Here is a 12,336-nt window from a genome sequence, read left to right on the forward strand (position 1 = left end):
CCCCCACCCCTTCCTTCCTGCAAGCTCCATCCTCTTCACGCCCACATAAGCTCCTGCCCGCCCCAGACACAGTGGTTCAAATCCTGAGGAGAAGAGGGGAGGGGAGAGGCCTTCTGAGAAGCGGCACTTTGTTTCCGCAATCCCACCCAGGAAGCAGCCAGAAACCTTTTCCTCTCTCTCAGGCTTCCATCTTTAAGTGTCTTTTCCACTGCCTGGTTCATTGAGGATGAGGATAATGTACACCTGTCATCAGAAACGGGTGCAGAGTCCATGGAATGGCTCTCAGGCTTGATATAGAAGTTGCACCTCAAAAGCATTTCTGTTCCTCTTATTTTTGGTAGGCAGTGTCAGAGTGATTGACAAGCTGAGATACAATCCTTCAGCATCTGATGATAGCAATTGCATGAATCTTCCCAGTCAAAGGACCCATTTTCATGCTATACAGTGCCTGTGGCTGGAGGCTCTACATGCAAGGTGTGCCTATACAGGCCAGTATTAGCACAGGTGAGCTGTGTGACCATCTCAAATTTACAGACTGTATGTGAATGAGAAGTTGTGGGTGGGATTACAGTTTATGGCATCCCTGTGATTTTCTCCCCTCATAACATTTCGTGAGCTGATATTGCAGAACAAATTCCAAAATAACTACAAAAATAACTACAAAAGAATCACAATATAATAAGAATGATTGTAGTATTTCCACGCTACCTAACTGGCTGGGTTTCCCCAGCCACTCTGGGCAAATTACAGTACATATAAAAGACAGTAAAACATCAGGCATTCAAAACCTCCCAATACAGGGCTGCCTTCAGCTGTCTTCTAAATGTCAGATAGTTGCCCATTTCCTTGCCCTCTGCCTGCTTCCCTGTAACTTCGCTTCTCACGGGGGGGGGGGGGTGTTCCTTCAGGTCTACATACCCGAGGCTGTTTAGGGCTTTAGGTTGCAGATCTTCCTCCTCCGCAATGATCTCCAGAGCAAGTCCAACATACAATTAGCAGAGTAGGAAAAAACGCTCAGAGACAGGAAAAATTCCTTCAGCAAATAAATTTGTTCCTGAAGGCATAACAGGATTCTGTGCCTGAAAAGTGCATCCACGGCAATTTAAAGGTCAGCACCAACAATGTGAGATGTGCTCAGAAATGTACTGGGAGTCAGTGACTATCCTTTAGGACTGGTGTTCTGTTGTCTCAGCGGCTGCTCCCATTCTGTTGTCTAGCTGCCACATTCTGGATTTTACGAGTCACCTTCAAAGGTAGCCCCATGTAGCGCATGGCAGTAGTCCAAGCAGGAGATAACCAGAGTATGCACCACTCTGGGGAGACAGTCTGCGGGCATGGAGAGTCTCATCCTGCGTACCAGAAGGAGGTGGCAGACAGCTGCCCTGGACACAGAACTGACCTGTACCTCCATGGACAGCTGTGAGTCCAAAATGAGCCCCAGGTTTGGGGCACAGTTACCTCCATCAGGTCTAGGGAGTCTTCCACACCTGCCTGCCCCCTGTCCACCTGGGACACTATTTCTGTCTTTTCGTGATTCAACCTCAATCTGTTAGCCGCCATCCATCCTCCAACTGCCTCGAGACACTCACACAGGACCTTCACTGGTTCCAATTTAAAAGAGAGGAAGAGCTGGGCATCATCCACATACTGGGGAACACCCAGGGCAACCCCCCCCCAGCGACTTCATATAGACATTAAAAAGCATGGGGGAGAGGACAGAGCCCTGAGGCACCCCACAAGTGAGCACCCAGGGGTCAGAACACTCATCCCCCAACACCACTTTCTGGACATGGCCCAGGAGGAAGGAGGGGAACCACTGCATAGCAGGGCCCCCAGCTCCCCTAGAGGGTCCAGAAGGATACCATGGTCAAAGTTCTCCAAAGCCGCTGAGAGATCGAGCAGAACCAGGAAACAGCGCAACCAGGGCAGTTTCAGTCCCATGATGAGGCCTGAATCCCAATTGGAAGCATAATGGTGGCAGAAGCTTTCCTGGTCCTGCACCCCCAAAAGCTCCAGGCACAAGACTTTCATTAGCTTTGAAGGGGCCATTGGATACTTGGAGGTCTTTTCTTCAAAAGACAAATATTCTGAATACCTTTACAGTGACATATGATGTAAATAGCGCTTCTGTTTTCCTTGTTTCACATTGGAGAGACTTTGATACAGAGGTCTGAGCTCATTTCTCGGCCTGAAACTGCTGTGTTAGCAGCAATGGAAGCCTGGGCAGTGTGTTTGGGGGTTCAGGGCTGCCTAGAGAACAAGAGCCCCTTCTCAGCTTGGCTTATATGGTCCCAAGGAAAGCAGAGCAGTACTTTTGGCACCAGCTTGGCTGCAGGAGTGGCTGGAAGGAGGTGTGCAGGACACCATCCAACCGCCTTAGAGAGTCCACTCTGGATTTGTGTAGGTTTTCCTCCACAGCTTTTTCTTTTCTTTTCTTTTTCTAAAGATATATATTAAGATTTTACAAGATAAATACATAGATCCAGTTACAGATAGGTAGCCATGTTGGTCTGCCATAGTCAAAACAAAAAATTCCTTCCAGTAGCACCTTAAAGACCAACTAAGTTAGTTCTAGGTAAATACATAGATAATAGAGAATAACACAAACAACAACAAAAAAAGGAAAAAGAATACATCAAAGAGAGAAAAAAACAATAAAAAAACAATAAAGGCATAAAAAAGAAAAAATCCAATTTTTAACTTCATAATTCTGTAACCCTCTTTCTTTACTTCCTCACATCTCCCTTTTTTGTGTTCCCCTTTACACAATCGAGTTCAGCAAATCCTAACCCTCTTTCAGATCTCATTTATAATTATATATTTCAACCTATTATGTCTCCGATTTTTCTTCTCTTTTCAAATCAATTTTCAACTATTCTTTATAGCTCAATCTCTTATGCCACTTTGTATACATTTGACATAATATTACTCTGGTCTTTTCACCCTTTTCTTTTAAAATCATTTTTGCATATTCTTTTTAACTATGTCACTAGTGCCATATTATCTTTATATCCAACATCATTTTAACATTCGAACATTTTACAATGTTTCTGCAAATAATCTTTAAACTTCTTCCAGTCCTCTTCCACCGACTCTTCTCCCAGGTCTCGGATTCTGCCGGTCATTTCCGCCAACTCCATATAGTCCATCACCTTCATCTGCCATTCTTCCAGGGTGGGCAAATCTTGTGTCTTCCAGTATTTTGCAATGAGTATTCTTGCTGCTGTTGTTGCGTACATAAAAAATGTTCTGTCTTTCTTTAACACCAATTGGCCGACAATGCCCAGGAGAAAGGCCTCTGGTTTTTTAGGGAAGGTATATTTAAATACCTTTTTCAGTTCATTATAGATCATTTCCCAGGAAGCCTTAATCTTTGGGCATGTCCACCAAAGGTGAAAGAATGTTCCCTCAGTTTCTTTACATTTCCAACATTTATTATCAGGCAAATGATAGATTTTTGCAAGCTTGACCGGGGTCATGTACCACCTATAAATCATTTTCATAATATTCTCTCTTAAGGCATTACATGCCGTAAATTTCATACCGGTGGTCCACAACTGTTCCCAGTCAGCAAACATAATGTTATGTCCAATGTCTTGTGCCCATTTAATCATAGCTGATTTAACCGTTTCATCCTGAGTATTCCATTTTAACAGCAAGTTATACATGCTTGATAGTATCTTAGTTTTATGTTCTAACAGTTCTGTTTCCAATTTTGATTTTTCCACCTGGAAGCCTATTTTTTTATCCAAATTATAGGCCTCTCTAATTTGATGGTAATGCAACCAATCTCACACTTTATCTTTTAGTTTCTCAAAACTCTGCAATTTCAATGTGTCTCCTTCTTGTTCTAATATCTCCCAATATTTTGGCCACTTGGCCTCCATATTGAGTCTTTTCAGAGCCTTAGCTTCCATAGGTGACAACCACCTTGGGGTCTTGTTTTCCAATAAGTCTTTGTATCTTGTCCAGACATTAAACAACGCTTTCCTGAAAATATGATTTTTGAATGCTCTATGAGCTTTAACCTTGTCATACCACAAATATGCATGCCACCCAAAAGCATTATTAAAACCTTCTAAATCCAAAATGTCAGTGTTCTCGACTTCCGGAGGTGGCGCGAACGGCAATGGCAGTCCTCTTCTTGCTGTGAAGGGGAAGCTCCGCGGAAACGGGTCGTCCGCTACGGCGAATCGGAGACCCCCGTCGAAAAACCACAGGCAGCAGAAGCCTGTGGCCGTGGGACTCAGCGGGCACCATTAGCGCCCCCCGAAACTGTAAAGGAACCCCGCAAGGGGCTCCGGAGAGTGACGGGGCTGGAGCGGTGCTGTGAGTCGATCGCTCTTTCTGTGGAGTGAAGCCGCAAAGCTGTTGTTGGTGAGCGCTGACCTTTCTCCTGGGACTATTCGGCTAAGAAACAACTACCCGTGAGTAGGTGAAGTTTAAAGAATTTGTGCCTTTTGAAAAACGAAGTTTTAATTTGACACTGAAGTGGGAGGCGCAACCAGGAAGTCCGTCTCCCGGCTTTGTTTAAAGATTTAAAGTAACGACGTCTAATTTGCTTTTGCCTCAGAAACTGCGATTTAAAAGACTGTTATCTGAACATCAGACAGAAGATTTCACCTTATTTTAAGGTGGAAGAGGAAGAATTTGGCTTTTCCTCTCCACGTGTGGATTTATAAAAACATACTGAACTCCTGGCGATCGGGCTGCCAAACCATTAGAGCTGTCAGGCTGCTTGAACTGTCATATTGTAACTCGCACTCTTTGGAGACATTGTAACTTTTTATGATCAACTCTGCAAAGTAAAAGGACCTGTAAGGTTTTCTGGAGATTTGCAACTGTTGTAAATTTGAAGGGACACTTTGTAATTTGGGAAAAGACTTTATAAATTGGGACTTTTTAAGATAAACATTGTGTCCCTCTAGTGGAGTATGGAAGCTGCACAACTATTGGGTTTTTTTTTTCCATCTCTGGACTTGGGGATTTTCCATGTGAAAAGCAGAGCGTGGGATTGACCTTGGAGCATAGACAGAAGTGGGATGAGTGGGAAGACAAGATCAGCTAAAGCCAAACAGTCTAGTATAATCTCACAGCTACGCAGATCATCTGTTCCCACTGTTCCAGTGGCACAAGAGGAAGACTTAGAACAATATAGGCCTGAAGGAATGGCCACAGGAGGGGACTTTACTACAGTATTAAATAAAATTTATGAAAAATTGGACGTTGTAAGTAAACAAGTGACTGAACAATCAATTAAAATTGACCAGAATACAGCTAGTATTAACAATTTGACTCAGCAAGTTAGATCAAATGCTCAAACTATTGGAAAATTATTGGAAGACACTACATTAAATCGTAAAATGGCTGAGGAGGCCAAACAAAAAGTAGAGGCTGTGCAAGAAGAATTAAAACCTATGCGCAAACAGATTGGTGAACATCAGGCACTTCTGTCTATGATAGAATTAAAAAATAAGGAAAATAATTTGAGAATTAGGGCGGTACCAGAATTGAAAAAGGAAGATTTAATTGAATATTTGACAAAAGAATTTGCGGAATTTTGGTCTCTGGAAGAGGATAAAGACTTTAAAATTGTAAGTGCATTCAGACTCGGAAAGGGAGGGAGGAAGGTTAAGTCAAGAGACTGCCTGATCTCCCTCAGAACGAAGGAAGAAAGAGATAAGATACTGAGTGCGCACTTTCAGAAGACCCTTGAGATCCAGGATTCTAGAGTGGAAATTTACAAGGACATCCCGAAACATCTATTGGAAGTTAGATCTAACTACGGAGATTTGGTGACATTACTCAGAAGTAACAGAATCCTCTTTAGATGGGAGTTCACCCAGGGACTATCTTTTACTTTTAAAGGGAAAAAAGTTAAAATCAAAACAGTTGAAGATAAGGAAAAAATTTTGAGTGACTACGGAGAAGACCTTCAGAAAGGGACTGAAGAAGAATTAAGAGCCTTAGGATCTGGACCACTAAGTTCTGCACTTACACCTTTGGGTCTTGACGAGCCTGAGAAAGTGATAACACCGCCAAAGGGAGAAGATCTTTTGGGAGCTGTAGGAGGAAAATAGAATTATCTCAACATGTCTCTGCAACTATTAAGTTGGAACATTCATGGTTTTAACTCCCCTGAGAAGAGGAAGAAGATCTTTCATTTATTAAAAAAGGAACAACTGGACTTAATTTGCTTACAGGAAGCGCATGTGATTAGACTTCATAGGAAAGTTTTAATTAACAAGAGACTAGGCCAAGAATTTATCTCATCTGACAGAGTGAAGAAGAGAGGAGTTGTTATCTACGCAAAAGAAAGCCTATCACCAAAATTCCTTTTTAAAGATGAGCAAGGAAGAATTTTGGCAATTGAAATTCAAATCCAAGGAGAAAAAATTATGATTTTAGGAATTTATGCACCAAATGAGGGGAAGTCGGAATTTTACAAGAAGTTGCATGAGACAATGTTGGACTATATGGACTATAACAACATCATTATGATGGGCGATATGAATGGGGTGGTATCTACGAATATGGAGAAAGCACAAAGACAAAGCATAACAAAATGGATTACAAAAAATATCTCAAGAAAATAAGATAATGTTGAACTATAAAATTACAGAACAGGAGATTGAAGGTGCCATTCAGAATATGCAACTGGGCAAGTCTCCAGGGCCGGATGGGCTAACCTCCAAGTACTATAGGACTTTGAAAGACTATTTAATTCAACCACTAAAGGAGGTTTGTAACGAAATCATGGAGGGGAAGAAGGCGCCGGAGTCAGATCCAAAATGTCAGTGTTCTCAAGAAGCAGCCAATCTTTCAACCAGCAGAATGCTGCTGATTCATAGTAAAGCTTAATGTCTGGCAGGGCAAACCCACCTCTTTCCTTTGCATCAGTTAATATTTTAAATTTTATTCTGGGCTTTTTGCCCTGCCAGACAAATTTGGAAATGTCTCTCTGCCACTTCTTGAAACAATCCATCTTGTCCACAATCTGCAAAGTTTGAAACAAAAATAACATTTTTGGCAATACATTCATCTTTATAGCTGCAATTTGACCCAACAAGGAAAGCTTCAGTTTTGACCAAATTTCTAAATCTTTTTTAACTTCTGACCAACATTTCTCATAATTGTCTTTAAATAGATTCAAATTTTTTGCCGTCATATTAATCCCCACGTATTTCACTTTCTTGACCACAATTAAACCTGTCTCATTCTGAAACCTTTCTTTTTCCATTGATGTTAAATTTTTCTCTAAAACCTTAGTTTTTAGCTTGTTTAGTTTAAATCCTGCCACATGACCAAATTCTTGAATCAGTTCTAAAACCCTTTTCGTACTAGATTCTGGCTCCTGCAATGTCAAAACCAGGTCATCTGCAAAAGCCTTCAGTTTGTATTGTTTAGCTCCGACCTGAATTCCTTTAATCGAACGGTCCCTTCTAATCATGCTCAGCAGCACCTCCAGGACCGAAATAAATAATAGTGGAGAGATAGGGCAGCCCTGTCGTGTTCTTTTTTCTATCTTTCTATCTTTTTCTATCTTAGTACAGCTTCATGTCTGGCAGGGCAAACCCACCTCTTTCTTTAGCATCAGTCAATATTTTAAATTTTATTCTGGGCTTTTTGCCCTGCCATTCAATTCGACTGCAATTCGACCCAACAAGGAAAGCTTCAGTTTTGACCAAATTTCTAAATCTTTTTTAACTTCTGACCAACATTTCTCATAATTGTCTTTAAATAGATTCAAATTTTTTGCCGTCATATTAATCCCCAGGTATTTCACTTTCTTGACCACAATTAAACCTGTCTCATTCTGAAACCTTTCTTTTTCCCTTCAATCTCAAGATTTGTATTTGTGTTTAACTTCTGTCTTTTTTTCAACTGCCACGCTAGCAGTTTTCCACATTTCTTAGCCGACTCAAAAGTCTTTTGTCTCATCTGTTTAATTTTCCACTCTACCTCCTGATTTATCAATTTCATATATTGTACCTGGTATAACTTAATTTCTCTCAGAATCTCCTGTGACTTTGGTTTCCATCTTAATTTTTTCTCTCCTTCTTTTATTTTCTCCAAAATTTTATCTTTTTTCTCATTTTGAGTTCTCTTTTTTATTGCATTCTGTTGTATCAGAAACCCTCTCATCACCGCTTTACTTGTGTCCCAGATTACTCTTTTTTCAACTGTAGTTTTCAGATTTACTTCAAAATAGTCTCTCAAGGTCTTTTGGGCCTTCTTAACAATCTCTTGATCTCTTAATAAGGTGTCATTCATCTTCCATCTGAAGGAACCAATTGGTGTTAGTTTCATTTCCATCTTTACCGCATTATGGTCGGAGCAGGTTTTTGGGCAGATTTCCACCTTTCTTGTCTTAGGTGCCAGTCCTCTAGTTATCCATATTTGGTCAATTCTAGTCCATGTCATTTTGGCTTCAGAAAAGAATGTCCCTTCTCTTCCTAGGGGATTTTTAGTTCTCCAAATGTCAATCAAATCCATATTGTCAGTTAATTCAAAAAAAGTTTTCGGTAGCCTGCCCTCTTTTGTTACAGTCTGTTTTTGTGCTTTATCCATGTTCGTGGATGCCACTCCATTCATATCTCCCATCATAATGATGTTATTATAGTCCATGTAATCCAACATTGTCTCATGCAACTTCTTGTAAAATTCCGACTTCCCCTCATTTGGTGCATAGATTCCTAAAATCAGAATTTTTTCTCCTTGAGTTTGAATTTCAATTGCCAAAATTCTTCCTTGCTCATCTTTAAAAAGAAATTTTGGTGATAGGCTTTCTTTTGCGTAAATGACAACTCCTCTCTTCTTTACTTTATCCGATGAAATAAACTCTTGGCCTAGTCTTTTGTTAATGAAAACTTTCCTGTGAAGCCTAATCACATGTGTTTCCTGTAGACAAATTAAGTCCAATTGTTCCTTTTTTAATAAATGAAAAACTTTCCTCCTCTTCTCAGGGGAGTTAAAACCATGAATGTTCCAACTTAATAGTTGCAGGGACATGTTGAAGTAGTTCTATTTCCCTCCTACTGCTCCCTAAAGTTCTTCCTCCTTTGATGGTGGTATCGCTTTCCCAGGCTCATCAAGTCCCAAAGGTGTAAGTGCGGAGCTTAATGGTCCAGATCTTAAGGCTCTTAATTCTTCCTCAGTCCCTTTCTGAAGGTCTTCTCCGTAGTCACTCAAAATTTTTCCCTTGTCTTCAACTGATTTAATTTTAACTTTTTTCCCTTTAAAGGTAAAGGATAACCCCTGGGGGAACTCCCATCTAAAGACAATTTTGTTGCTTCTCAATAATGCCACTAAATCTCCGTAGTTAGTTCTGAGTTCAAGTAAATGTTTCGGGGTATCCTTGTAAATTTCCACTCTTGAATCTTTGATCTCTAAGGTCTTCTGAAAGTGTGCACTCAGTATCTTATCTCTTTCTTCCTTCGTTCTGAGGGAGATCAAACAGTCTCTCGACTTGATTTTCCTCCCTCCCTTTCCAAGTCTGAATGCACTTACAATCTTAAAGTCTTTATCCTCTTCCAGAGACCAAAATTCTGCAAATTCCTTTGTCAAATACTCAATAAAGTCCTCTTTTTCAAGTTCTGGTACTGACCTAATCCTCAGATTATTCTCTTTATTTTTCAGTTCTATCATAGACAGAAGTGTCTGATGTTCACCAATCTGTTTACGCATTGGTCTTATTTCTTCCTGCACAGCCTCTACTTTCTGTTTGGCCTCCTCAGCCATTTTGCGGTTTAATGTAGTGTCTTCCAATAATTTCCCAATAGATTGAGCATTTAAATTAACTTATTGACTCAGATTATTAAGACTAGCTGTATTTTGATCAATTTTAGTTGATAGTTCGGTCACTTGCTTACTTAGGCCATCCAATTTTTCATAAATTTTATTTAACACAGAAGTAAAGTCCCCTCCTGAGGCCATTCTTTCAGGCCTGGTTTGATCTGAGTCTTCCTCTTCTGACACAGGAATACTGGGGGCAGATGATCTGCGTAGCTGAGAAATTATGCTAGGCTCCTGTGTTTTGGTTTTAGTTGATCTTGTTTTCCTGCTCATCCCACTTCTGTCTATGAGTCAAGGTCAGTCCCACGATCTGCTCTTCCCATGGAAAATCCCCAAGTCCAAAGATGAAAAAAATCCCCCAGTAGTTGCACAGCTTCAGTACTCCACTAGAGGGACACTATGTTTATCTTTAAAGTCACAATTTATAAGGTCTTTCCCAAATTACAAGGTGTCCCTTAAAAATTTACAACAGTAGCAACTCTCCAGAAAACCTTCCAAGTCCTTTAACCTTTGCAGAGTTAATCATAAATAAGTTGCAATGTCTCTAAGAAGTGCGAGTTACAATGTAACAGTTCAAGCAGCCTGACAGTTCTGACAGCTTGGCAGCCCGATTGCCGGGAGTTCAGAATATTTTTTGTAAATCCACAAATGAAGAGGTAAGGATCAAGTTTGTCCCCTTCCCCCTCATCACCCCACAGAAAGAGCGTTCGACTCACAGCACCACGCCAACCCCGTCACGCTCCGGAACCCCTTACGAGGTCCCTTTACGATTTCGGGGGGTGCTGATGGTGCCCGCTGAGCCCCATGGCCACAGGCTTCCGCTGCCTGTGGATTTTTGATGAGGGTCTCCGCTTCGCCATAGCGGACGACCCGTTTCTGCGGAGCTTCCCCTTCACAAAAAGAAGGAGACCGCCATTGCCATAGGCGCCACCTCCGGAAGTCCTCCACAGCTTTTTCTTCTACTGAAGATAACTCAAGAGGCAATGAAGGTTTAGGACCAAAGTTTTCCTTCTCAATGGGCTCCCTTCTCGGCTTGACGATCCCATCTGAACTTCACTTTCCTCTACAGCATGGGCAGAATCTGCCTTCTTAACTGTGGGATTCACAGTTGTTCTCATCCTCTCCATCCACCAGGGCCTGCCATCACCGGCAGCAGAATTCCCCAACCCACCAAGGATTTGAGACCCATCAGGTATCCTCACCTGGTTTAGCCGGCTGGTTGAAGTCGTTCCTGAGATTGCGGCCCATTTTGCATGCTGACAGCTTCTGGAAGCCACAGGTGAGAGCTGAGTGCAGGGTGGGGACCAATGGTGGGTGGGGACCAATGGTGGATAAATTACCCCCACCAAAGGTACTACCGCTCCCCTAACACCCCAAGACATCCTATAATTATGATATTTAAGACAGATCAGGAATAAATTCATATCTCAAGAAATAACACAACTTCAGGTTGTTAATGAATCAATACCACATATTCAAGGATGAAGTTTCTGCTAAGTACAGTTATCCATTTGCCTTTAATATCCAGCTTTTTCAGTGTCAGATTAGGATAGTCTTGTGTCAGGAGACAGGCACAAGATCAGGCAGCACATCATTATTATAAGCAGCAATGGGGGTGGGTGTTTCCATCTGGGATTCCCATGCGCCACCTGCTTTCCTTCTGCTTCTCCTGCTCTCTCCATGCAATGTGAGGCATGTAGACTGAGGTCCATTTCCAAGAACAGGAGCTTCCCTGAGCACCCATTCAGTTGACGCCAAGCACCAAGCCTTGTCACTAGTTCTCTGACAGACTCAGACCACAGTTCCTGGAAAAGACGAAGACCTGAGTCTCACAAAATGGTTTATATGGACCTCCTGAGGCCAATGGGATTGTGCAGGCGATTCATAAAGATCTAGAGGTGGAAACTGGGGTGGATGAAGGATTATGATGCAGAGAATGGGAAATGTCCAAAGGAACGATGAACCAGAGAAAGAGAGAGTCTTTTCATAGACAGAGAGCAGCTGCCTTTCCCTTAAGGAAACAATTGATTTGAAAAGGCTGTATTCCAAGTTCATGCTGCTATATTAACGATGACTAAGGATTATGAAAGGTTGCTGATGCATGACTATCATTTGGTGACATTGCATCTTCGTTTCCTCAAAACTGGGAACATGGGTAGGAGGCGGGGGAATGTAGGAGAGGTTGAAATAGGAGAAGGTGCTAATGGCGCTTGCTGTGTTCTCTTCCCCTTTCTTCTCTTCCTAGAAACCCAAACAGGATTTCCTTACCTCCCACTTTGAAGAAGGTGATGGAGAAGACATTCAGAATTCTGAGGGATGGGACACTTTATTTCATTAGGTATAGACATTAAAATGTGTGAAATGTGGAATATGCTTCACTGAATGAGCACACATAGCTCACATCAGCGATCTCAAGAAGGGGAGAAACCATTTAAAGGTATGGAGAGTGAGAAAAGTTTCACTGATAGTGAAAAACTTAGAACACATCAGCGGACTCACACAGGGGGAAAACCACTTAAATGTATGGAGTGTGGAAAGAGC

The 12,336-nt window shown here is 41.6% G+C and overlaps 1 protein-coding gene and 1 long non-coding RNA gene across 7 annotated transcripts in view; one reads left to right on the forward strand and one right to left on the reverse strand.

The window, feature by feature from the left end:
• Window positions 1-12,336, reverse strand: part of LOC309352084 — a 34,449-nt gene that overhangs the window by 17,362 nt on the left and 4,751 nt on the right. The window lies entirely within an intron of this gene.
• The window catches only part of LOC309351796 (uncharacterized protein), a 62,613-nt gene that overhangs the window by 15,165 nt on the left and 35,112 nt on the right, over window positions 1-12,336 (forward strand). For 4 of the 6 annotated variants that reach the window (XR_014160969.1, XM_081879749.1, XM_081879754.1 and 1 more), the window contains one exon: window positions 10,930-11,074. The gene's annotated coding sequence lies outside the window, so the exon portion shown is untranslated. Of the gene's footprint in view, window positions 1-341; window positions 505-10,929; window positions 11,075-12,336 lie in introns of all 6 variants that reach the window. The other 2 variants (XM_081879752.1, XM_081879751.1) reach the window with 1 other exon arrangement.

Source organism: Podarcis erhardii (genome assembly GCF_964252035.2).
Source record: "Podarcis erhardii genome assembly, chromosome: 10".
Taxonomy (NCBI): Eukaryota; Metazoa; Chordata; class Lepidosauria; order Squamata; family Lacertidae; genus Podarcis; species Podarcis erhardii.